This window comes from Opisthocomus hoazin, chromosome 11, assembly GCF_030867145.1.
Source record: "Opisthocomus hoazin isolate bOpiHoa1 chromosome 11, bOpiHoa1.hap1, whole genome shotgun sequence".
In the NCBI taxonomy this organism is placed as follows: Eukaryota; Metazoa; Chordata; class Aves; order Opisthocomiformes; family Opisthocomidae; genus Opisthocomus; species Opisthocomus hoazin.
In genome coordinates, this window is record NC_134424.1 from 9,839,508 (window position 1) to 9,863,009 (window position 23,502).

The 23,502-nt window shown below is 38.7% G+C and overlaps 1 protein-coding gene across 9 annotated transcripts in view; it reads left to right on the top strand.

Moving 5' to 3' along the window:
- FHIT (fragile histidine triad diadenosine triphosphatase) overlaps positions 1–23,502 on the top strand; it is a 631,319-nt gene that overhangs the window by 361,500 nt on the left and 246,317 nt on the right. The gene's annotated exons all lie outside the window — the stretch shown is intronic.

Below are 23,502 nucleotides of genomic sequence, written 5' to 3' on the forward strand. Positions count from 1 at the left end.
GCTAAAACACGAAACAATGAGCTGTTTCTCTCCATCCTTTAGTGTGGCTTTTGTGTATTAATGAACTCTTTATTTTAGCTCAAATAATAAGAGAGTAGCAGGAACTCAGCAATTGCCTGTGTTGTTTACCTCCTCACCTTAGCTCCTAAAGTTGTCTCCTGGAACAGAATCTGCATCCACTCTAGTTCTGGATTCCTGCTGTGGTAGTGTGTGCAATGAATTATCCCTGAAATTTAGTTTTGGCCCTGCTCTCTGAAGGACTAAGTCTCTTGAGGACTATGAAAGGAAATATAAAATGTGCTTTCTGTTGTGCTAGGAATGCTGTGTTTTCTGTTCGCTAGGACACATCTTTCGCCTAATATTGTGCTTTCCTCTTTCTTAGAGAAGGTGGCACCATTTTGAGTGAAAAAGGCAGTAAATTGTGTAATAATAATATCGTAAGGAAAGTGGACTCAACAACTAGTCAAGTAAAACTTGAATTTGGCATTTCCATGTCAATCTTCTTAATACCTGAACTGAAGCAGACAGAAAAAGAAAATGTACTGTTGCGTCTATCTAAAAATGAACAGCACTATAACTATTCTCTTTTATTTCAAGGAAGAAATAATTGCTGTAACCCAGTGTTTGATAGCTCTTGGCAAAAGCTGTTTTTTTAAAACAGTAACTGGTGTTGCCCAAGGAAAATAGAAAGGAGAAGTTTCTCAATGAACCAACTGAAATGTACCTGTTGCTCTAACAAGCTTTCTGCATTTCAGTGAGGAGAACAGAAAAACTTACTGGTTGAAATTTCCTGTAAAAGGTATGGCAGTGGGATAAGCAGGTATCCGTCACTAGTACGATATAGAAGTAGCTCAGAATGCTTTCCTTCTGTTAGCATCATGAAGCATGGAGCTCACCTACAGATTCTTTAGAATTACCAGTGCTTGAGAACAAAAATTACACATAATTTTCCTTTCATCACTTCTTCACCATTTATATTTCAAGGTCATCATCATCCCCTTAATATCAGGACCCCTCCCTGTAACAATATGCTAAGATTACTCTTATTTTCTTGGAGGTAATGCTATGAAATTACCTGCGGTCTTTTGGTAATCTATGCAGTCATGTGAATGAAATTTTATTTTTCCTAGATAGATTGCCATCTATCAGTAGACTGCTTTTCTGCCATGTTGCACAAGGTTTACTGAAAACTCTCTACAAATTATTTTAATGTGCTATAGACTTAGCATTTGTTTTTAATGTATTTTCATGTCGCCTTTGTATATAGTACTAAGCTGTGTTTAGTTGTGAAGTATCAGGGATGACTTCATCCCATGAGGACTGAGACATCTTTAAAACAAGTTATGGCAGGTTTTTAAAAAGGGGATACTTTTTAGTAAAATTAACCAACTTTAATTTCACATTTTAATTGAACAATTACATCTAGTTTTCCTACCCTCTCAATCAAAACAAACAAGTTGGTGCCAGTATTCACCTGGCAAGTATTCATGTAACAATTACAAAATGCTAGAGAAACGCTGCTCTCGTTAGTCGAAGAACTGGGAGTGATATTAGAATATGGAAAACATTATCCGCTGTACCATAGATTCTGCATCTATTTACCTTCAGAATTTTAATTTTCTTTTCTTTTTTTTTTTTTTTTTCTTTTCATCCTTCCTGATTTCCAGCACTGATTTCAGGGACAATATATATAACCTCATGAATAAATGGGTATTCATATTTAACAGTGGTTTTGAGGCTCTGTATAGCACCAAACAGCAGGAAAGGTTAATGAGGGCATAGAGAAATTAGTTATTTCTAGAATTAGTTATTAAAATTAATTAGAAACTAGTTAAAAAAGTTATTTGCTAATGTCACACAGCTAAGTTTATGACGGAGGAAGAAGTTGAAGTAAGATTGCCCAATTTCCTGTCAAATATTTTAATCACGGGATTGTCTATTTTCTTTTGGGATGTAACATAGAACATGTTGCATTAATATTTTCAGGTATTGACTTCTAGGTCATTAAACACAAAGTAATCCATATTTTTGAAAGGGCAGAACTAAAAGCACTTGGGCAGTTCTTTTGCACCCTCAATGAGACATGTGGTTGGAACAGAACTTGTTTAGACATGTAGAAACATGCAAACTAAATAACTGGTTTTCTGCTCGTCAGGAATTATATGTCAGCCTCCATTAAAAAAAAAAAATCTCAAAAACTTTGCAAAGAGGATCCTTAACCACGTCTTAATCTCGTGCTGCTGAGTGAAAGTCAGTTGGACTGTTACTTTCTTATTTTTGTATTTATAATCCATGGCATGGACTCACATTAGTAATTTCTATTACTTGGTGTATATAGACACATTCTCTTGCTCATTTGCGTGCGCACATGCACGCACGTTCTATTGTTAGCTCACTCTACATTCCCAGACCTCTCACTTCTTGCAGGTAGGAAGGTGCAAATGGATTTTCTGATGGTCTGATTACCTCTGATTGTGGTCCTCCAGTATCTTACCGACCTACCTATTGCAAGAAATTGCTGTGAATGGAAATTAGTGTGATTCCACGTAGAGACCCCCTTTGTCAGCCCAGGCAGAAAGAAGGCATGCTGGCTTCTTTTTAACATCCTGACCCTACAAATTTCGCGATGGAAGAGACTCAGAATAACTGAACTGGGTGGGTAGGAGTGGAGGGGGAGGTAAACAAGGTGGTAGTAGCTTCCCGTGCTGTTTTACAGGTTGCTTATTACGTTGGCTTTTCCCCCGTTCTGACGTAACATGGAGGATGGGTGTCCAGGAGGCAGTTTTATTGCTGCCCTTTGCTGTGCTGTTTCTAAGGAAGTCCTTTTTTTCTTTTTTTAAACTAGAGAATTTTAAGGCTCCATTTCAGTTTTCAAGGCACTTTGAAATGCCTGAAGAGGACCAACTGAGAAAGGTCTATGGTGATTCAGGTTGAAAGATATTATCTAAGTGGAGATAGTAGTTGCTGTGCTTTTTCTACTTTAGGTAACTTCTTATTTAAATAGATTTAGTAGGTTTTAATAGGTTTCTGTGCTACCCTTTCAGATTTTGACTTTCACTCCAAGCTAATATCTAACTTTAAAAAGTGAGTTTACAAATAAAGTTGGATGATTCCAGACCACCCTTGGCTCACTCTGTGCTTGGCAAGCCATCAAAAAAATTTGTCGGGTTTCCATCAATGACATAAATTTATATGACTGTCCCTATAAAAATGTGATTAAGATGCTGAATAAGGTTGAGGTTTTGCACAAAGCACTCTGAATTTCTTTGGCTTAGCACATCTTCACAGTAACATATTTGGCTTATTCATCATATCATTTATGCAGATTAAAGGTAAATTTTTCTGAATGATTGATCAGATGGAATCTATACTCTTTAAATGTATAATTTTAACAGCTGTAGTTCAGCAGAATGTGCGTGTGTGTGTGTGTTGAGATACCTATAGATATTTCTAGACCGCATACACCTATGCTTTTCTGCGTGTTATCTTGATGTACACGTGGCAGATTGTGTATATATATTTCATGTCTCATTGGATACACACTCCAACTTTGTCTGGTAACAGGCTGTTTTGGGTTGCTCTTTAAAACATCTGCATGCCACAGAGGTTTCATCGTTCCTGTCAAAGGGAGGGATTTCACTGCCCAAGGTGGGTTGACCTTGGTGGGATGTCAGGTGCCCACCAAGCCGCTCTGTCACTGCTTTCCTCAGCAGGAAAAGACAGGGAGAGAAAATAAGATGGAAAAAACTCACAGGTCAAGATAAAGGCAGTTTAATAAAGCAAAAGCAAAGGCCATGCACGGAAGTGAAGGAAAACAAAATATTTATTCTCTACTTCATATCAGCAGTCGTTGTCCAGCCACTTCCCAGGAAGCAGGGCTTCTGTACACATAGCGGTTGCTCTGGAAGACAAACGCTGTAATAATGAATGTGCCCCCACCCCCCCCTTAGCTTTTATTGCTGAGCAGATGTCATAGAGTATGGAATATCCCTTTGGTCAGTTTGGGTCAGCTGTCCTGGCTATGTCCCCTCCCAAGATCTTACCCACCCTCAGCCTGCTGGTGAGGTGGGAATGTTGGAGAGACAGCTGCGATGCTGTGCGAGCACTGCTCAGCAGGACCCAAAACACTGGTGTGGTATCAACACCTTTCTAGCTACCAGTACAAAGCATGGCTCTGCGGGGGCTGCTATGGGGAAAATGCATTCCGTCTCAGCCAGACCCAGTACAACTACTTTTGTAAGTTCAAGACTGCAGAACAAAATAAAGCAAATTTAAAAGACTGCCCAAAGCTTTTGTGAGATACTCATTTCAGGACCTTCTGCCAAACTGTCTAGCCAATGCCGTACCTCGCTTGCTGGGAGGTGGGAGGTTGTGCAGACCCCTTTCCTCCTATGGGGTTTTCAGCTGGCCATGCATCTCCGAATGCAGCTGGGTGCTGCATGGGGCTCCCTGCGAGCTGGGTGTCCAAGGCCTGCTTTGGGAAATGCTGTTAAACTCTGTCAGAGGACTATGTGATGGCAGCAGGAATTTCAGTGTTAGAAAAACTCCCTCGGATTTCACTGATGTAATGCTTTTATTTATGCTTACTACATCATAGGGCTTTTTTTAATCAGAGATGCAATCCTCCTTTGAATGCAGTCACACCAACTTAAAACTTCAGGTTGTTTGTTTGATAATGTTGTTCTCCTCCTAAAACGGAGAGATTTGGTGTCTTAAAAACACGTACCATAGAGAGAGGGTGCATTCTCTCTCACTCTTCCTACCAGTCAATGCACAGTTAGAACCGTCTGAATTTCTTGTGCTAAACAAGACCTAATGCAGCAATACAGTTGTTCCAAACTTTTGGTGATAAAGTATTCTTACTTCATCTTCCCTTACTTGCTTCCTGAATCCCTGTAGTTTACAATGTATTTACAAAAGAACTGAGGTTATGTGGCCATGGCTAGAAGCTCTGAGAATTAATTGTGATGAGCAGTCTCTGTATTTGTTTTCCTTTTGAGCCTCTAGTATGCTGTTCTGCTCGGGTCCTCTGAACCTCTCTACAGTTGACTTTTAAAACATGACTGTCACTCCTCTTATTGTTGTTACACATAATTGTATAAAAGGAAGCTGACAGAACTAATTTGGGCCTTTTCCCTAAAAAATTTTGGCTGGAAATCTTTGTTTAAACAGTGTAAATGTTATTAATCTTTGTTCTTTATTTCATTTTTAATCTTAAAATTAGGCAATCCGATTTTGATTGGAATTCTCATGGAGAAGTGAAGATTAGGTCTATGTCATGAGTAGTCAAATTGGTTTATAATCTGCAGTGTGGCTTATAAGGCAGTTCAAGTTCTGTGCAGTTGTTAATCATGTGGATTTTTCGTCTGAATCACGAATGAACAACTCTGAACATAAATATACATAATATATGCTATTTATGTAATTTGTCCTTGGTAGATAAAATTCAGCCAATGCAGGTAATGCTTGTACTGCTTTGTCCATCTTGCTAGCAGTTTTAGGAGGATATATTGTCAATTGTCATAGAAATATCTGAGTCTTTCACACAAGATTCATAGAAGCAATGAGGTCCATGTTCTCATTCAGCACTTACAATGGAAACTGAGTATTGCAGAGGTCTTGCAGTGTCTTTTTACAGAGGCAGGAATTTTCATCCTGTGTCTAGTTCATGTAATGGTGTAAGCAAAGATTAATTTGACGTGTCAGAAGTGGAAAGGATAGCTACATTTAGGACTATAATCTTCTCTTACAACATATTAATGACAGTTTTATGTCTCTGTCAAAAGGAAAATGTACCTCTTAATGCTCTTAGTAGTGGAGTATATTTTATTTATTTTATTAGTAAGACAAAGAACACAAGATGTGAATTGGCATTTCAGCCAATTGTCTTAAAATTACATAGTGTAAGGGTATAACTGTTACCTTCAAAGAGCTAGCTGGACTTCTTAACGATGCCTACAGGTTGTGGTGCCACCTGTAGCAATTACTGTTGTGGCTTTCACTGCTGCCCTTAAGCATTAATGTAGCAAGAGGCCTAACTGCAGGTCAGAAAAAAATATCAACACATTAAATAGACTATTTCTTCAGTTGTAACTACTGGGGATTTGACTGCTGCCTTTACGAGAGAATAGGACTCCAAGGCCAGTCAGAATAACAACAGGCTTTCATTTTCTTGTTGAAAATCCTTGGTTTTCTGCATTAGCTCGACTTCTTACAATAGGTGGTAAAGGCAGAATGCCAAGAGAAAATTAGTTGTTAAATAAGTATTTACTAAACACCTTAATGAATCAATCCATATTTGAATATTTTAGATCAAGACTTTGGAGAAGATTAATCCTAAATTGCTTTCAAAGTTTTTGGGAAGATTGAAGGTTATTTCACTTATTTTTGAATTAAACCTTGAAGAATGTTAACATGGCTGGCTGGAAGACACCAATTCCACGGTGTACAAAAACACGATACGGTAAAATCAGCTTCATTTTCACTGGAATGAAGAGGTCTTTTGAAAGGTTTTACAAAATACAAGAGCAAGTAACCTGCTGCACTTCAAAGCTACTAAGTGCTTAGGACGTTCATTTGGCATGAACCAGATTCAAGCCACTGAAAGACAGAGCGTAGGGATTTGAAGTTGGGTTTTCTGCATCCCAAATGAGTGTTCTTAGTTTTAAAAGATATACTGGTCTTTTTTTTCCCCTTCCTTTTTTTTTTTCTTTTTCCTTTCTGTATGTTGTCTGCTGAATAAATTTGTTCTTCTACACGCTGAGCGTAGGAAGTTGAAGATGTAGTGGTTTCTTGTTGTCCTTTGGTAACAGTCAAATAATTTTTTTCAAGTGAAATGTGTTTAGATGAAGGGTTTTGCCCATTCCTTTAGGTTTTTTCTAAACTTAGGCTGTTTAGAAGACTGTAATTGCCGCACTGCCTTGTTATAGCCATGTGTGCAGTATTATGGAGTTCCTTAATAGTACAATGGCTTTGTTGAGGAGACCCTGATTCCCTTTGGCTCCTTCAGTTTCCTCAGAATGTCTCTCTGAGATAAATTTTATTCTGGTATGCCAAGCTGCAAATCCACTGAAGTAGCTGGAGCACTGTCTCTTTACCCTTTTGGCCATGAGCTTGAGTTTCCCAGCTGTTAAGGAAAAAAGCACTGGGGATGGGATTTTTTGGAAGTTGTCAGGAAGCAAAAAATGACCATCAGGAACCATATTCAGTCTGTAGCTGAACTGTGTTTCTGTAAGGGCACGAGCAGCCTTCTGCACAGGGTAGTGCAGTAGAGCTGGTCAGATCTTCAGTGTGAAGCCAGTAATATCAACGAAGCTGGAGGACAGTTATGCATTAGAAATGCTCATGCTATGTTGTAACTCAGAGAGGTGGTAGCACCCTGATGTGAGCCATTTTGATTTTTCCGCTTTCTTTCTGGCACTGCCTTATGCAAGAGGACATGGCTCCAGAAATATGTCCCCTGCAAATATGTATTTTAATATCCTATCTCTTGTTTGGTCCCTTTCAAAAATAAATGGAAAATAGTCAGTAGAACACTTGATCAAATTTTAGGCTTTCTATTCTCACATCTTTCCCCAGGCTGCCTTATGATTTCTTAAGTGGCATAGTTCGGTGGCTGATTATACTAACAGTTTTGCAGTAAATAACTTCTAACAGAGAAAATCTATTATATGGCTGAAAAAATGCATATGTGCACTGCTTTTAGCTACCCTATGTTATCCAACAGCTATGCCACATCAGTTAATATTAAACTCCTAGTAGTTTTATATTTTGTGTATGAAGTGCTGATAGCAGAGAAATGCTAAGCTTATCAAGGTTTGTGTTTGGGACTTTTTTGCCTTTTTTTTTTTACCTTTATGAACATCATAAAATGTGTGAGGAAGGAGAAATAGGTTAGTAAGAAATAGGTTTGGACCAAACCGTATTGTCTGAACTAGGCAGTGTCAATCTTACTGGCTGCAAAGGGGAAGACGAGATGTTGCATGGAAGTGCAGTGCCAGCATGGGTGCGATTTGGCACAGCATGTGGGCATCACCCCCTCTGTCAGAGCCGTGACTGCACCTTCTTTGGTCCAAATCAAAGCTGGAACTCCACTAACTTTCATGCTGCACAAACACAAACTGATTTAGAAGAAACTGGAAACTAAGTATAAGAAGCAAATATGGCAGGAGAACAAGGCACGGAGGTAAGATGTCATTTGGAAAGAGGTATGGCACGTGAATGGCAGAGCTCAAATAGACTCAGGCATCTGACATCCACACTAACATCCTCCCTCCTTCAGTGCATCGCTTCTGAAAATATGCTGCCCTGAAAAATGGCAGTAGGTGCGTACTGAAGTAACCTGTGCCAAGCTAGGTGTTTCATTTTATTTTCATTTATAATTCAGGAAACAGGTTTTGCAGAAAAGTTTTTTGATGGTAATACTCATTACAAGCAGCGTGTGCTGTAGTATTCTCATTCTGGGCAGAGAAATACTGTGCTTGCACTCTGAATCTTTATGCCAGTAACAGCTAACTTAAGCTCTGAAATGAATATTTGTGATTACAAATATGTTTACAATTGGAAGAGGCCAGGTAAATAGAAAAAAATATTTCCTTTGTGCAGGACAGGTGATGCCAGTGCAGTCTAAGTATTCAGCATTCTTGCTCTGATCTGTTCTTCTGACTACAGTGACACCTGCTGAGATTATATTGGATTCTTACTTTAGAATATCCTTTTTCTAAATTAATTACCTATCTGTAATCAGTCAACCATGGCTGCTGTTTGTAAACAACATCTCCTGTACAACTCTGAACAAGTGAATTAATGCCAATTAATTTCCAGTTATATTATTTAGGAGACAGAATGATAGTTGGGGCAGTAGTTATCTCTTGCTGTCTGTATGAATAGTCTCGTGAGATCCTTAATGTCCAAGGAAATAAAAAAAAAGCAGATAGGAGGAGAGCACCGTCATATGCTGTCTGAAAAATGGTGTCTTGTGATTGTGCGCCTTTCTCAGGAAGGGAAACTGTTAGTACCAGGTGTCAAGAGGAAAGTTTAAAGCAATAATCTCATGGGCTGGAATATGAGCAGGATGTTACACAACAGGTAAAGGTTCCCCTTTGAGAAAATAGTTGTATTAATAGTCACGTAATAATGTTGTCTCTTCTTACAGGTGACCTTTTCTTTTTAAGCAGATGTTTTAGATATTTAGAACATTCACATACAAAAATAGATTATAAATTGATTACCTACAGGGATTCTTATTCCTATCAGGACATAGTCCAATTTGCACAGTTTTTATTTGTTGCTGCTTCGAAATAGAGATAGAGTTTTAAATGAGGCAGTTGCCTTCTAGTGAGTTCAAAAAGTGACCTGTTTGGAGACAGCCAGATGCTGGAGGAGACCGTACTGCTGCAGAGCCAGCCAAGAAATGTGGCTGCGAGAGGACTGCTCTGCCTGGGACCAAGCCAGGACAGCCATAGCAGGAGAAGCGTTGGGCTGTGTAGCCTTAGGAGCACTGCTCAGAGGAGATGGAGGGCACTCGGGATGGGCAGGAAAATCAGTAAGAAACAAAGCCTTACTGCTGAGGACACACGAATAATGTGTGACAACACAAGGTAATGAAAAGGAATATATATACATATGTATATATAATTGTAAAAAACCTCGTTAAGATGCTGGAATTTATTGTCATGCTGCCACTAAAAAGCACACTTAGAATTCAAAATGGTCCTCTTGCCAGCAGAAATGAACTGTGCTCTGGAACAATTAGACCGTGCTTTTGTGTTTAGTATTTACAAGGCTGAATTAAGCTGCAGAATTAATACTTTAGTCTTTTACTTTCTGGTAGTTTGGTCTGAAATCATTGCTGGGTCTATACGTTTTAATTCAGTTTCTTTTCTGGCTGGGTAAAAAAGAAATGAGAGGTTTGCTTTGTAAATACTCGTTTCCGTATATTCATCTCACAAACTCTTTCATACTATTGCCTGTCAAGATGTCTAGTACCGGGAAAACATCAATATCACTATCTGGGACCAGTGATGGGTCATGTAGGGTTGGTTCCTTTGGAAACATCTTGCTCTCCTGTCTTCAGAGGGCATTCTGCGTTTACCTCTTACTTTCATAAGCATTAAACACCCTTCTGATTCTCTGTATCTTGTGGAATGTTGTGCTTACAAAGGGTCCAGAAATATGATTATCTGAATAGAATGCGTGTATAGAAACATAAAAACCTGTGCAGAAAGGCAGATTTAATTCTTGTCACTCACTTGGGCCATGACACTAAGTGGATTCCTATTTATTATAAAAGTCAAGAATAAAAGAGGGATATGAATCTTTCCCTGGGAAAGAGGGGGGGGGATATAAGGAGAACTGATCTGAACAAACTGAGGATAAGGCTGATGTTCTTTCTGGTTCTTACTTAAAGTAAAAATAATACTTGGGAAACAAGGTTTGGGTGGGGCCACTGTGTGATTAATCTGTTAGAGACAGAATTGTGTGGCATCTGTTTTACTCATAGATAATAAATTATTCCTGTAATATTTTGAGTTTGAATCTAATACATATGTCCAAATAAAAAATGATTTTCCAATAAATGTTTTAGGCATGTTTTGAGTTACGTACAACTTTGTAAAATACACATATATGTGTGTGTATTTCCTAGACAGGCATATTTCCTAATTTATTGAGAAGGTATTCTTTTTCATCAGCCTTTAATATGCTGACACATATGTATCTCTTGCTCTATGCACTAGCTGAGTTGTTCTATCTAAATGTAAAGAGTTTTGCTGGCTAGAATACAGTCTACAGGATGAGCTAAGTCTCTTGGGTCTTGCTCACAATCATAAGCTGACACTGATAGCATTTTGCAGATGGTGCTTGGATGGACAAAAGAAGCGAACATATACACATCTAATGAATGCGCTGAATTGGTTTCTGTTCAGCATTTCTCACTGGACTACCAGAGAAAGGAAATTAAATCAACTCACGACAGCTATCTCGCACATCTCACCTGGGAAGGTATGCATGAGGTAGGACAGGCACTGCTTAACATTAATCAGTCTCCTGAAGTCATTACATTCATGAGGAAATGTAATTCACATGTGATTACTTTTTAATTTACTCTGTAATCACATTCCAAGTGAACAGGGCAAGCTTAAAATGAAATTTAAAAGTCAAATACTGCTTTGTATTAAGAATTCACAATTTTTATATGCACTTAGGTTAATAAAGATTTTACAATAACCATTTGTGACTGAACGTATAATTTTTTTGATAGAAGCTGGTGCCATACTTTGGATAAAAGGTATTTGATTTTTGTCCAAGCATTGTAGTGGACCCTAGGAGTTTCAGGATTATGTTTCATACTGAATTTTTATCTTGTTTAAACTTTCTTTTTTTAATAATAGAACAAAACAAAACGGCTGCATCCCAGATCTCACTTTGCATGAATTAATACATTTTTAATTTCTGCTTTACCTTTGAGGCAAATTATACGTTTGTTATATCCATCTTCAAGAAAGGCAGGCAAGATTTTGTAATAACAGAACTGAGTTTATAGATGAGAAATGTGGATGTACAATCACTTCATGGTTCCTCAAGAGTTCCTTAGACTTCTGTTTTGATCCTGATTTCAGTCAATCTGCTATGAAATTCCTGTATGACATAAATGGAGCTGTGAGATTTTCAGAACAACAAAACTCCTTGAAATGATCTAAACTTCTTAGTTGCTCTTAGTTCTATGCTAAGGGCACACTCCTTTGAGCTGGACCGTCCAAGCTGTGGCCAAGGAGTAGGTCTGGAAGGGTGCTTAGTACAGGAAAAGGGTTGTAATTATTTTGTTCTGGTTGTGTGCCCTAAAGGAGTGAGAACAAAATTTCTTTTTTTTTTCCTCATAGTTGGCTCCGTGAAAGGGATGAATTGATAAATATGTTCTAACTGATCTCTTGGCAATGAAACACTATGCATTAAAAAAGGTAGCATCCACCTACATACAAACACGTGGTGTAGGTTTTTGGACCATTTTCTACTACTTGTGGCAGAATACTCCCTGTACTCTTTATTTCTGCGCAGGGGGAAAGTCAGATTATGAATTAAGCTGGAGGAATTTCTGAAACACATGGTACTGTTGCCTCTACCCTTCATGAAAGAAGAAAGGCTATTTTGCCACTAGAGCTCACAGATTTCTGAGTCTACCAAAGATCTTGTGCCCTTTGCTTTGCTTAGCAGTATCTTCTAGAGTGAGAAAACTAACAGGTGAGCTTCATCCTGTGGATCCTTGCAGGTTCAGTGTAGTTCTGGCCGTTGTCTTCAGAAGTCACTGATTCCCTCAGAGCATCACTCGCTTCACTGGGCAGTTTACACACCCAGTATCACTTATAAATATGGATTATATCCCTCTACCTTCACATGTATTGCTTGTAAGGAAGATATCAGAGTAATTAGGGATATTGCTTTTCACTTACACCTTTTAATGGGAGGGAGACTAGTTTGAATCTGCACATGTCTCTAGCTTGCTGCAAGAACCTCTCAATTCCGCTTGCTGCTTACTAGTGGTTTGGGGATTTCTGAATCCAGAGGCTGGAACACATCTGCAGAAAGGAGACTGTGCTGCTAACATGTAAATTGTGAACACAGATTTTTATCTTGTGAAATATTATAGTCTTTGCCAACATTGATATAAAATAGATCTTTTGGTAGTATTTTTTAGTTGATTAACAAAAACCTAATTTTCGATTTTGAAGGCTCATGACATAATGTGGTCAACCAGGCAGCCAAGAACTGGTTTAAACTAAGATCTCCAGTCTGCTAAAATGCAAAATAAACTTTTACAAATCCTGTGTAAAAAAAAAAAAAAAAACAAAAAAAAAAACCTGCAACCGTGAGTGCGTGACTCTTCTTGGACTCTTAAAGTCTTTGACTCGTTCGTGTTTAACAACAGAAAGCCATGATAGATGAGCCTTCACGTCAACTTCTAGGCCTAGCCTCCTTGGGAAGTTTTACCTTCAAAACAGAGATTGTCAGTTAGATCAGACTCTTTGTTGTGTGCGAGCATTATCCCTTGCTGGCTGTCTGCGTGACTTATGCTATCATGATATGTTACAGGCTTCAGTACTGAAAAACTTCTGTAAAAGGACAAGTAGAGGCTTTGTATATTTCTAAAGCAGATAACCTTCATAAATAAGGGCACTGAGCATGCTGTTGCTAAATTACTTCTAAAATATGGTGAGATAGTTGGAATTAGGTTTCCCATGTGCTTGATCTGTGCCCAGCTCTTTGTATGGGTTTATGGAGCATGAATAATGAAAGAGACTTTGTACACTAACATCTGGAAAGCCATAAAAGTATATTTATCGCCACCCAACATAGCAAAGCTAAAAAATGCTATAGCTCTTGTATGAGTAGTAATAGTAACTGAGGAGATGAGTTTAATTGATAAAGGTCTCCAGAGTATCTTCTGAGCTAAGTCTCTTGTCAGATTATTAAAATTGCACTTATAATCAAGGTAATTATTGTGTGGTCTTTTGTTCTCAAGGACTGGGTGAAACACAGGTCATTTTCATAGAATCGTAGAATAGAATCATGGAGTGGTAAGGGTTGGAAGAGACCTTAAAGATCATCTGCTTCCAACCCCCCTGCCATGAGCAGGGACATCTTCCACTAGACTAGGTTGCTCAGAGCTCCATCCAACCTGGCCTTGAACACTGCCAGGGAGGGGGTATCCACAACTTCTCTTAGTCAGGACAGCCTCTCACCAGGTGAAAGTGAGGTGTGGGGCAGGCCAGAGCTTTCACAACAGTTGCTTTGCTCATCCTTTCTAAGGAAAGAGATGGAAATCTTTTAGTAGTGCCCAGTGATATGCAAGAGCTGGAAAAAACACCACCTTTTATATAAACAATAAAGTCTGTAAGGAGTTATGGTGAAAATGTAATCGGAAATCACTTACAGTGCCAAGATCCCCATCCCTGAGATTATATGAATTACCATAGGAATTGAGAACAAGAATTTTCAGGTCCCAGTGCTAAATCTTGGTCCTCAGAATGACCCTGCAACACCCACCTTTCTTTGCAGTGAGATCCTACATCTGTAATATCATGGGGAGGGGGGAAACCGTCACCTACTGAATCGCTGGGGCTGAATCACATTACCAGCGCTTTGTCAGCCCTGGTGCTACTGTGCTGGAAACCTCCCTTGGGATTTCTCCTGTTCCTACATATTCGTTTTGCTCAAAGTGAAATGTTTTGTAGTTGTTTTTTTTTAATCGGTTTGCTGGGGAATAGATATCTAGAATTGAGGAGTTTGAAAATATTAATCACCTGTTAATTGCAGGGGACTTCCAGCAGTTTGCATTACTATAGTGCTTTTTGTTTTGATAAATTTGAAGCAGTTTTCTGCTAACAGTGAAGCTGTTGAAATAATCTTCTCCAAAGCCTTGCACTTGCTCACGCATTGCATCAGTGAGGCCACTGCTATGGTACTATGCTCAGCTCTGGTGCTCACAGGATGTTGAAAAATAGTGAGACTGCAGAAAAGAACAATAACTGAGTCAAGAAAAGGAGAAAATGCCGAAGAGTGGAGGAGCCGTTGTTCAGCCTGGCCATTTAATCAAAATAAAGGCTGAGAGATGCTGTGGCTACTGGGTGTTAAGTGTTGACATGAGGAGAAACTATTGCATGCTAATAGGCTTCTTAGGCTTACAGAATAAGGCAGAAAACTTACAGGAATGGAAACTAGAGGACCACCTTCACTTGGTTGCTTCTCCAGCAACCCCAGGCTGGTGGGGCTGCTCGTGTTTAAAGCTGAGGGTAACAAGCCCCAAAAGTTTGTCCCACAATTAGTTAAGAGCGAAAGGCAACAACAAAACAGTTTCTTGCTACCTTAAAGAAAGTTAGGCAGGCAACTGAATTTGTGTTTTCTTTTTTTCATGCAAATAGCGTATCTGCTGCTTAAAATAGTCAATGTAAAAATGTTTCTGTGGTTGGCATGCACAGCTGTAGGAAAATATTCCTTAGATTTGACATGTTAAAAATAAATCGTTTGGATTTTTGTTCCGGAATAACATTTTCTTCTAAAATCAGTCTGATTTAATTAAGCAAGGTCTGTCACCACATACTCAGCATCCCAACCTGGTAATCATTTATTATAGATTGAAGAGATGATGCTGGTCAACCTGGAATAAAAAAGTGGTGTCATGTTAGATGATTTGGCTGTTTTTTTGTTTTTGTTTTGATTTTTAAAAACATTTTTTACATTTTGACTTGTGAACTTATAGGTTTTCTGTTTTTCTTCTTTTTCCTGATCTCAAGGAGCAACTCTTTGACAGCTCTAGACCTCCCTTTCCTGTTTATTTGTGGAAAAAATAGCAGAGTAGCAGATGAATATGAATATCAGCATTTTCTCTAAGACTTTCGCTGTCATTCAGAAGCGAAATACCAAAATGTTGCTTTCCTGTTTCCTTTGGTCTGCCTAGGCTGCGCTGGCCGGATTGTACTCTTTGCAGTGAGATTAAGTGACTGCAGTTCTTTTGGAGGCAGAACACGGTATTCTCTAATAAAACACATCTGGTATAGCGGACGGATCAGTCATGAGCTGACCTAAATGTGGGTTGGAAGTGCTCCTGAGGGGACACTTCTTTCTTTGCTCCTTTTGATCTTTTTTAAATCCTTAGAAGTGGCAGCTGAACTATATAAGTAGTTCCCACTCCTAATTAACAGCTCTACCTTGCGGATGCAGGAGTATATAGACTTTGCCAAGTAAGTCTTAAGTGAGACTGTTTTGTGTTTACCTTTCATTAGATCAGCGTCTCTTCCTTTCCTTGTCTTGGATGGAACAGTCTCAGGTAAATGTCAGGTAGCTTTTCAAGAAAAACTCTCTTCATGCAGTTATATTTAATTAACCGAAATCTGCTTTGAAAGAGTGTTTTTAGTGATTACTCTGTAGCTTGGCAAGGTGTCCCCAGCAATAGGTCTCTCCCAGTAGTGTGACATTGCTGAATCCTGTCAGATTTATATGCAACCTAGTTATATAGGCACTGGAACAGAGAGAGGAGCAAAGTTGTGCTGCTCAGCAAAACTGTCCAGAACTAGGAAACAAAAGCTGAAGTGATTGATTGTGTGAAGATTTCTGCAAATGATACCAAAATTAAAACATTAAGCTAATGACTTTAAAGAAAATTGCATTGCCATGTGCAATTTGTTCAGTAGAGAGAAAGCAAATGCAGTTTTACTAATAACATAAAAAAAAAAAGAGACTAAAATAAAATTGAGCACAGGAACCTTATTTCTTTCCTTCTTTCTCTTGTGTCCCTCTCCCTGGAGCTTGAAAACTGAGCTGCTGTCAGAATTTTTCATCTGTTTGACCTGTCACAGGAGAGGTCAGCACTGATCAGTGACTATACTTTTTAACAGATGGAGGGCTGTAATTGAGAATAATTCCTCTGCAATTTGGTAGGCAGGGGTTGTTTCAAACTAGCTTTCAAAGGCAGTGCCAGAATGGAAATGTTAGAATCTCTGTAAGTGAGTCAGTTTTTATTTGTGGGGCTGCAGATTTCTTTTTTGGTTTTTTTTGGTTTTTTTTCTGTTGGTTTTTTTTTTTTATCCCTAATGAAACAACTGCAAAATGGAAGCACTCACATTTTAAACAGCAGCGTTTCTTCCAGAAATGACTTGAAGTGTAATCAATTTTTACCATCTCCTGGGGTGCCCTGCAGCCTGTGTGAGAAGCAGCCCAGTTTTTTTGCACTGTTTGCTCCGAGTGGCGAAGCACTGATTGCGAGGGCTCAGATGCCCTGGGCTGGACATGTGGCACAGACAGCTGGTGTGCAAATGCCCAAGCAGCTGCTCTACCATGGGCTCATGCTTGGCAAGAGGGGGCACAGCTGCCAAGAGAAGAATATTAGGGCTTCTCTGAAGCACTACTTGGAATAAATTAGTTTATCAGTTCAGCACTGGGAATCTTTGGTAAGAAGTTGTAGTAGGGAGCCAAGGTAAAGCTAATCCTGATGCTTCTCGTCTGGAGGAGGCTGAGGGGGGACCTTATTGCTCTCTGCAACTACCTGAAAGAAGGTTGTGGTGAGGTAGGTGTTGGTCTCTTCTCCCAAGTAACTAGCGACAGGATGAGAGGAAATGGCCTTAAGTTGCATCAAGGGAGGTTCAGACTGGATATTAGGAAAAATTTATTGACTGAAAGGGTGGTCAGGCATTGGAAAAGGCTGCCCACCTCCCTGGAGGTGTTCAAAAAAAGTGTAGATGTGGCACTTCGGGACATGGTTTAGTAGGCACAATGGTGTTGGATTGACAGTTGGATTTGATAATCTTAGAGGTCTTTTCCAACCTATGATTGTATGATTCTCAAGCATAAAAATGGAATAAGCACTGCGGCAGAGACAGTTGTGTTTGTAGGATGAAAGAAACTGTGAGACTTTGTGGAAGATGATGCTTCTGCGCTGGCCTTTGTCCAAGGGGGAGTCAGTGGGCACAGGTAGAAGTGCCCTAACCCAAGAATTATAGGAGCTGCAAGTGAAATGCGCACATCATGTTGCAGTGCAATGTCCAGACACAGGAGGTAGACAGCAACTGTGCCAGAGCTTCATAGTGGCTGATAAGAAGCCCAAGTTTCTGCTCACTCAGGCTTCTCTGTGCTCCTTGGGCAGAGCAGCCCTTGGCCAGGCACGTCCTGTATCTGAGCCAGGCCTCTGTGTCCCACAGCCGTCATATTCGACTGAGAGCACCCAGCTATAGTGGCTTGTTTGAATATTGATGTGAGTTTTGGCTGTCTTTTTAGATGATGAGGTTCCAGTATCCTCAAGAGTTCTAAAGGATGTATTCTGCTAAACACCTATCTATGGCTTTCTCACTTTCTGAAAAAGACAGTTTGTCCTGTAGTTAGACATCCACAAAACTTTGATGGGTATAAACATTCCAGTTGCTCAATACTGCAACATCTCTAAAGTCCTTTGCTATTTTTTTTTACTCAAAGTACTGTAGTATTAATTGGGTTTTTTTGTTTGGAGTTTCCACAGCAGCTTGCTTCCTTGTGAGAATCCTGTTTAGAGTGGTAATACATGCCGAGATGTGTATTCATTAGGCACTGTCTAACCAAACAAAAAGGAATGTTAAAGAAACAGGAAGTGAAAATTGTCATGTTTGATTCTTTTTAATCTTCCTCCCAACCCCCCCTTTATTCAGCGAAATAAATCCCTTTTCTTTGCCATATTAACACTGTGGAGAAAGTTTAAAAACTTTAGGTTATTTGAATACAACTAGTAGACTGCAAATTCTGAATAAGAAATGTGTTTGTGCTGCAGTTGCATACCTTCATACCTTTACTGTACTTAGACTTGATTATGTAAATTAGTATGTTCAACTTGATTATGTAAATTGAGTTGATTTAGATCACAGCCTAGGCTGAATACAATGACTATTTGCGGTTATTTGGCACGATACAGTATTATTCCCTTCCTCTGCCCTGGATGTGACTGCATACTCCCAGCAGGCCAAAGCGCAATTAATTTAGAAACATGATCAAATTCCGCAATTATTACTGGATGTTGTCCACAGTCTCTAGAGACCACTGATAAGAACAACAAAAGACTAAGACACGGTAGTCCTCTCATCCAAAGTCTAATTACAGAGTTATACACTTTGGTTCTCAGAGGACAGCCTTTTAGCAGAACTTCAGCATCTTTGGGTTCTCTTTTTGCATTATATCTATAATTTTATCCATCTATCTTTCTTTCTTTTACAAAGTATGGGGAACAGAGGCTAAATGTATAATAACTTGAGTCTGGTGTGACGATATTAAAGGCTTTATCTTTGATAGATTGACTGGTGTAATTTCTGTGAGTGTTTGAGCGACTGAGAAATCTTTTTTTATCATTTGTAAACCAGCACAGAGAGGACAGGGAAGCGATTCAGAATTCTCACCACTTCATTCCCAGTGGTGCCCTCGGGACAGAAAAACATTTCTTTGACCTTGTCTTGGATTTACTCGTTTCCAGTAGACTCTAATTATGATCACTTTCATTTTTTTTATTGAATTAAAAAAAAAAGGCAGCCAGCGCTCTTGGGCAGATATAGACCAAAATGATCACATAGCTTGAATGAGAGGAGAAGTTCTACTCTTAGAATTTGAGAAATTAACCGAAATGTCAATTTAAAGATCTGCCACTTCTGGAGTATTAAGTTTCAGTCAGCTCTTATTTATGTTAGCATTTTGTTAGTTTAAAGATATCTTATTGATGTGTGATAAAATTCTATTTTCCTTAAGTCCTAGTGTTCTGAATATAACATACCATTTTTTCTGTTTGTTATCTCCAAGTTGCCAAATCTTTATTTATACCAAATTTCTTCCCCGTCTTCACTAACACTAGGTATGCCATCCTTCCTCCAGATGGGATAATGTCTTGAAAACTAACAAGGATACACTTATTCCTGCTTTTTTAGACACTGTGATCTTGTGAAAAAAAATGTACTGGTTCTTGCACTCAGAATTTAAACTAACCTGCCCTGGTTAGCACACTGGACTCCATTGCGTATGTGCTTTTCCATAGAGCCATGGCGGTAATCCATTCTATAGGAATAGGAGAGCCGAGGAATATTGCGTTCCCAAGGAAGCACCTGAGTTAGCTTTCTACACCTTGGCATTGGGAATACATAAAGATGTATGTAGAGGATATAACAGAACAGATTTTGATTCAAACTTCTAGCATGTTTGCTCAGAGCTCCATCCAACCTGGCCTTGAAGACTTCCAGGGAGGTGGCATCCACAACTGCTCTGGGCAACCTGTTCCAGTGTTTCACCACCCTCATGGTGAAGAATTTCTTCCTAACATCTAATCTAAATCTGCCCTTCTTTAGTTTAGAGCCATTCCACCTTGTCCTATCACTATGCACCCTTGTGATAAGTCCCTCTCCACCCTTCCTGTAGGCCCCTTCAGGTAGTGGCAGGCTGCTCTAAGGTCACCCCGGAGCCTTCTCTTCTCCAGGCTGAACAGCCCTTGCTCATGGCAAGGGGAGTTGGAACCAGATGATCTTTAAGGTCCCTTCCAACCCTTACCATTCTATGATTCTATGGTTCTATGTTTATCTGTATAAGAATAGTTATATTACTGTTCTTATATTCAAACTGTATTTCAAGCTTCAAAATATAAGATTTTTAAAAAATTCATTAAGGACAGTGAATGTAATGATGTTATTTTTCTTTCCACTGAGAAAGTAAAAATAATTCACTTTTTTTTCTTTTTTTCTTGCTGTTTTGTCAAAAGGTTTTTGGGAAGGATTAGACAGAACTACTGTGCTGTAAAATGACGCATCCTAGCTAATTCTCTGTGTTTTCATAGAAGATAATTCTGTTGGTAGTATAGACTGTTAACACACATTTTGATCAATGTAAATGTAGAAACAATTGGGCTACCTGGAATACATAACAGATGGAATGGAGCAGAGCTTCATTTGGCACAAATTCCAGTTAGTAAATTGTTCATTTTTGACATTTAAAAACAAAACAAATTTTGAAACATTTGGGTTTTGCCATTTTCTAAAATAAAACATTTTTCTTTTTTCAGAATCAGATTTCTTGCATACCATTTCCTTAAAAGTGACTTTTTTTAAGTTCCAATCCGAAATGTAGCATTTTAATAGTCACAAAAACCTTTTTTTCCTCTTTGTGATCTGTCAATAATTTTAAATCACTGTTTTTATTTTCAACTCAAACTAATTTTTGTCCTTTCTTTTTTTTGCAATTTTGTATGATCTAAATATCTGGCTTGTTTTCCCCTCTGCTTTCTAATGTGTGAGAGTTTATTTTGGTATACATGGAATTGATATTCATTCTAATTAAGTTTCTCTCAATAGCTTTATGACAGAAAATTTTCCTGCTAGGGTATATGTAAACATAAACCCTGTGGAAGCCTGGTTCTGAGGTCCTGCTGTCATGGCAAAAACATTGGTAAATATAAAATATACCATTTGGCCCATCAGTATTGCCAGAAGGCAGAGAGACAAATGTGTGGGATGTCAAATCATCCTTGGGATTTTGCACTGCAACTTTAGCTGAAGCTCTATTACTTGTTCTAAGTGTTTTTACTGGTAAAGCTGTACACAGAAATTTTATTTATAGTTTCATCATCTTTATGCTGAAGTGCTAAGGGACACAGATTTATGTTAATCTTCATAAAAATGTTAGCCTGTGTGGACATACCACTGATCTGGGCTCGGTGGAGGGATTTGGTTTAATTATTCTGTGTTCCCTTCCCCAAAAAAGAGGCATTAGTAAGAAACAACAGCTTTCTTTCCTAGGTTGTTATATCCTAAAAGGGTTCCAGTGAGTACTCTGGAAAATATTTTTTGTTTTGTTTTTGTTTTTCTTTTATGGGTTTTTATAGACGTAAATTTTAGGGGAAAATTTGCTGAAAGTCCCACTGCCACTCAACTGACTTCACAAGTTAAGCTGGAAAGAACTCAAGATACCACTTGAGCCATAAATGCAGTCACTCCTGTGATGCTATTAAAAAGTGTCCGCCTAAAGAAATCCATTGATGCACTATATTCTAATTTACAGTTCTGTGACTCATATTTGTAGCTATCAGCACCAGCTGCCAACACAGTCAAATAAATTCCAGCAATGCAGGGTATGCTGATTTATGATAAGATCCCTTAGAAGGATGCTTGGGAAAACAGACACTGGAAAAAACAAATGTTACTGTATATTGCGAAATGATCTAATGTTCATTCCCTTTTACAAATAAGATTACCAAATAGGCAGTAAAATGATGTCAAGATCATCTGCATTAAAATGGCTATTAGAAGTTAAAGGTGCCGAAGTACCTTCTGTAATTTTTCCCTGCTGTTTGTAATAGCACCCTGTGAGGCTTGAAATTAGAACTGGATTGTCATCGGAAATGTTACTGTCTTCTCATCGTTGTGCTTATGAATGCTGTTGCTAAGAAATGTGTTGAAAAAGACATATTGCATTAAAATCTGCTCCTTTACAATTCCATTGTGAGTGAGGCGAAGGCAATGGTAGCTACAATGTCTCTTCCTGTTGAGATTCGTTATGAAGGTTTTCATCAAGTGTATCTGCTGCTGATCTCTCTGATGGATCGATAAACACCAAGAAACGAATCTTTACAACCATCCTTTTTGCAGCTGAATCCCCAATTCTTAGTTTTTGTGAATACAGTCATTATAAAATTGTTTTCTACATACGTGAGAACAGGAAAAAGCAGTGGTCATAGGAAGGTTAGGTGAGCAGAAGGAAGGTTAGAGGAACAGAGCAATGTGCTAAGGAGGAGCAGAGCCCCGTGTCCTAAGCAGGGTAATGCACAGCACGGAATAGGACTTTGAGGCACCTTGCATTGTACTTTAAAGACTTTCTTCCACTAAATCGGCCTTCATTTCTTTTAACTGTGGCACTTGTATTGGTGAGATACGCTGAAATACTGTGGAGACCAAGTGAACCAGTGTCTTGTAGTGTGGCCATTGGTCATGGTTATCGGTGGCCAGCACAGTGCGCCGTACGAAGAGGTACATGTTCCAGAGCTCTTTGTTTTGGAATGGATTGCTGTGGTGATATTGGTAAAGTGAAGGCTGGTTTTGTCCTCTGCTTCCCACTCCATACCCGCAAACAACAACCTGTTCTCCTGATGCTGTTTGAAATAATGTGAAAGATGTTATTTCCAACTTCAAATGAGTTATTCTGGTTTTGCTCATTCCGATTTGTTTCCAGTTTAAATCTGTTGTCTGGTGGCTTGTTTTCGTGAGATAGACTTGGACCATTCTTAAATCATGATTACCGAAAGAATATGAATCTTTTGTGCATTTAACGTGGGCAAGATTTGATCTTCCCCCTTATTTCCTGCTGCAGGGTAGTTTCATGTATTTTCCTTAGTCATATCTCTCATATACTGAATGAGTTACTTGGATTTTCCACATTTTATACTAAAAAATTGCTATACTCAAATATGGGACTCAAGACTCTATATGTTCTAAAAGGCTTTTCAGCAGGGCTCTGATTCTGACTGAGAGCTATCTGCTGCTGTTACTATCAACAGTGAGTAACAGCTACATTATGGACCCATGTTCATGGGTCTAATTCAGCAGAAATTGAGATGAATGGTCAGGTGGTGTAAATTGTGTAAGTGCCAGTGTTTACCACCATTGACTGATTGGTCACTAGATTCGTGCCAGTAAGTTATTCGAGACCCAACCTGTAACAGAGAGTTTACTTGTGTGGGTGCATTTGCAGGATCAGATTTTTTGTTTATAGTCTGAGGTAATAAATCTCCTCGGTAAGTGTGTCATTTTTACATAGTATTTTAGAAATAAAATCTGTTTGATGTTTAGGGTAGAAAATTTGATTAAAAATCAGGAATTAAAAATTTTAGTACCTCATAATTTGATGGTACCTGTCAGCTTCCAGCCCAGGCTTTGCATTTCAAATTCATCGGATGTTTACTTGAAAAATAAATGACAAAATTATGTAGTGTGGGTGGGTTTTTTTTGCTTTAGAATGTAGCTTTTA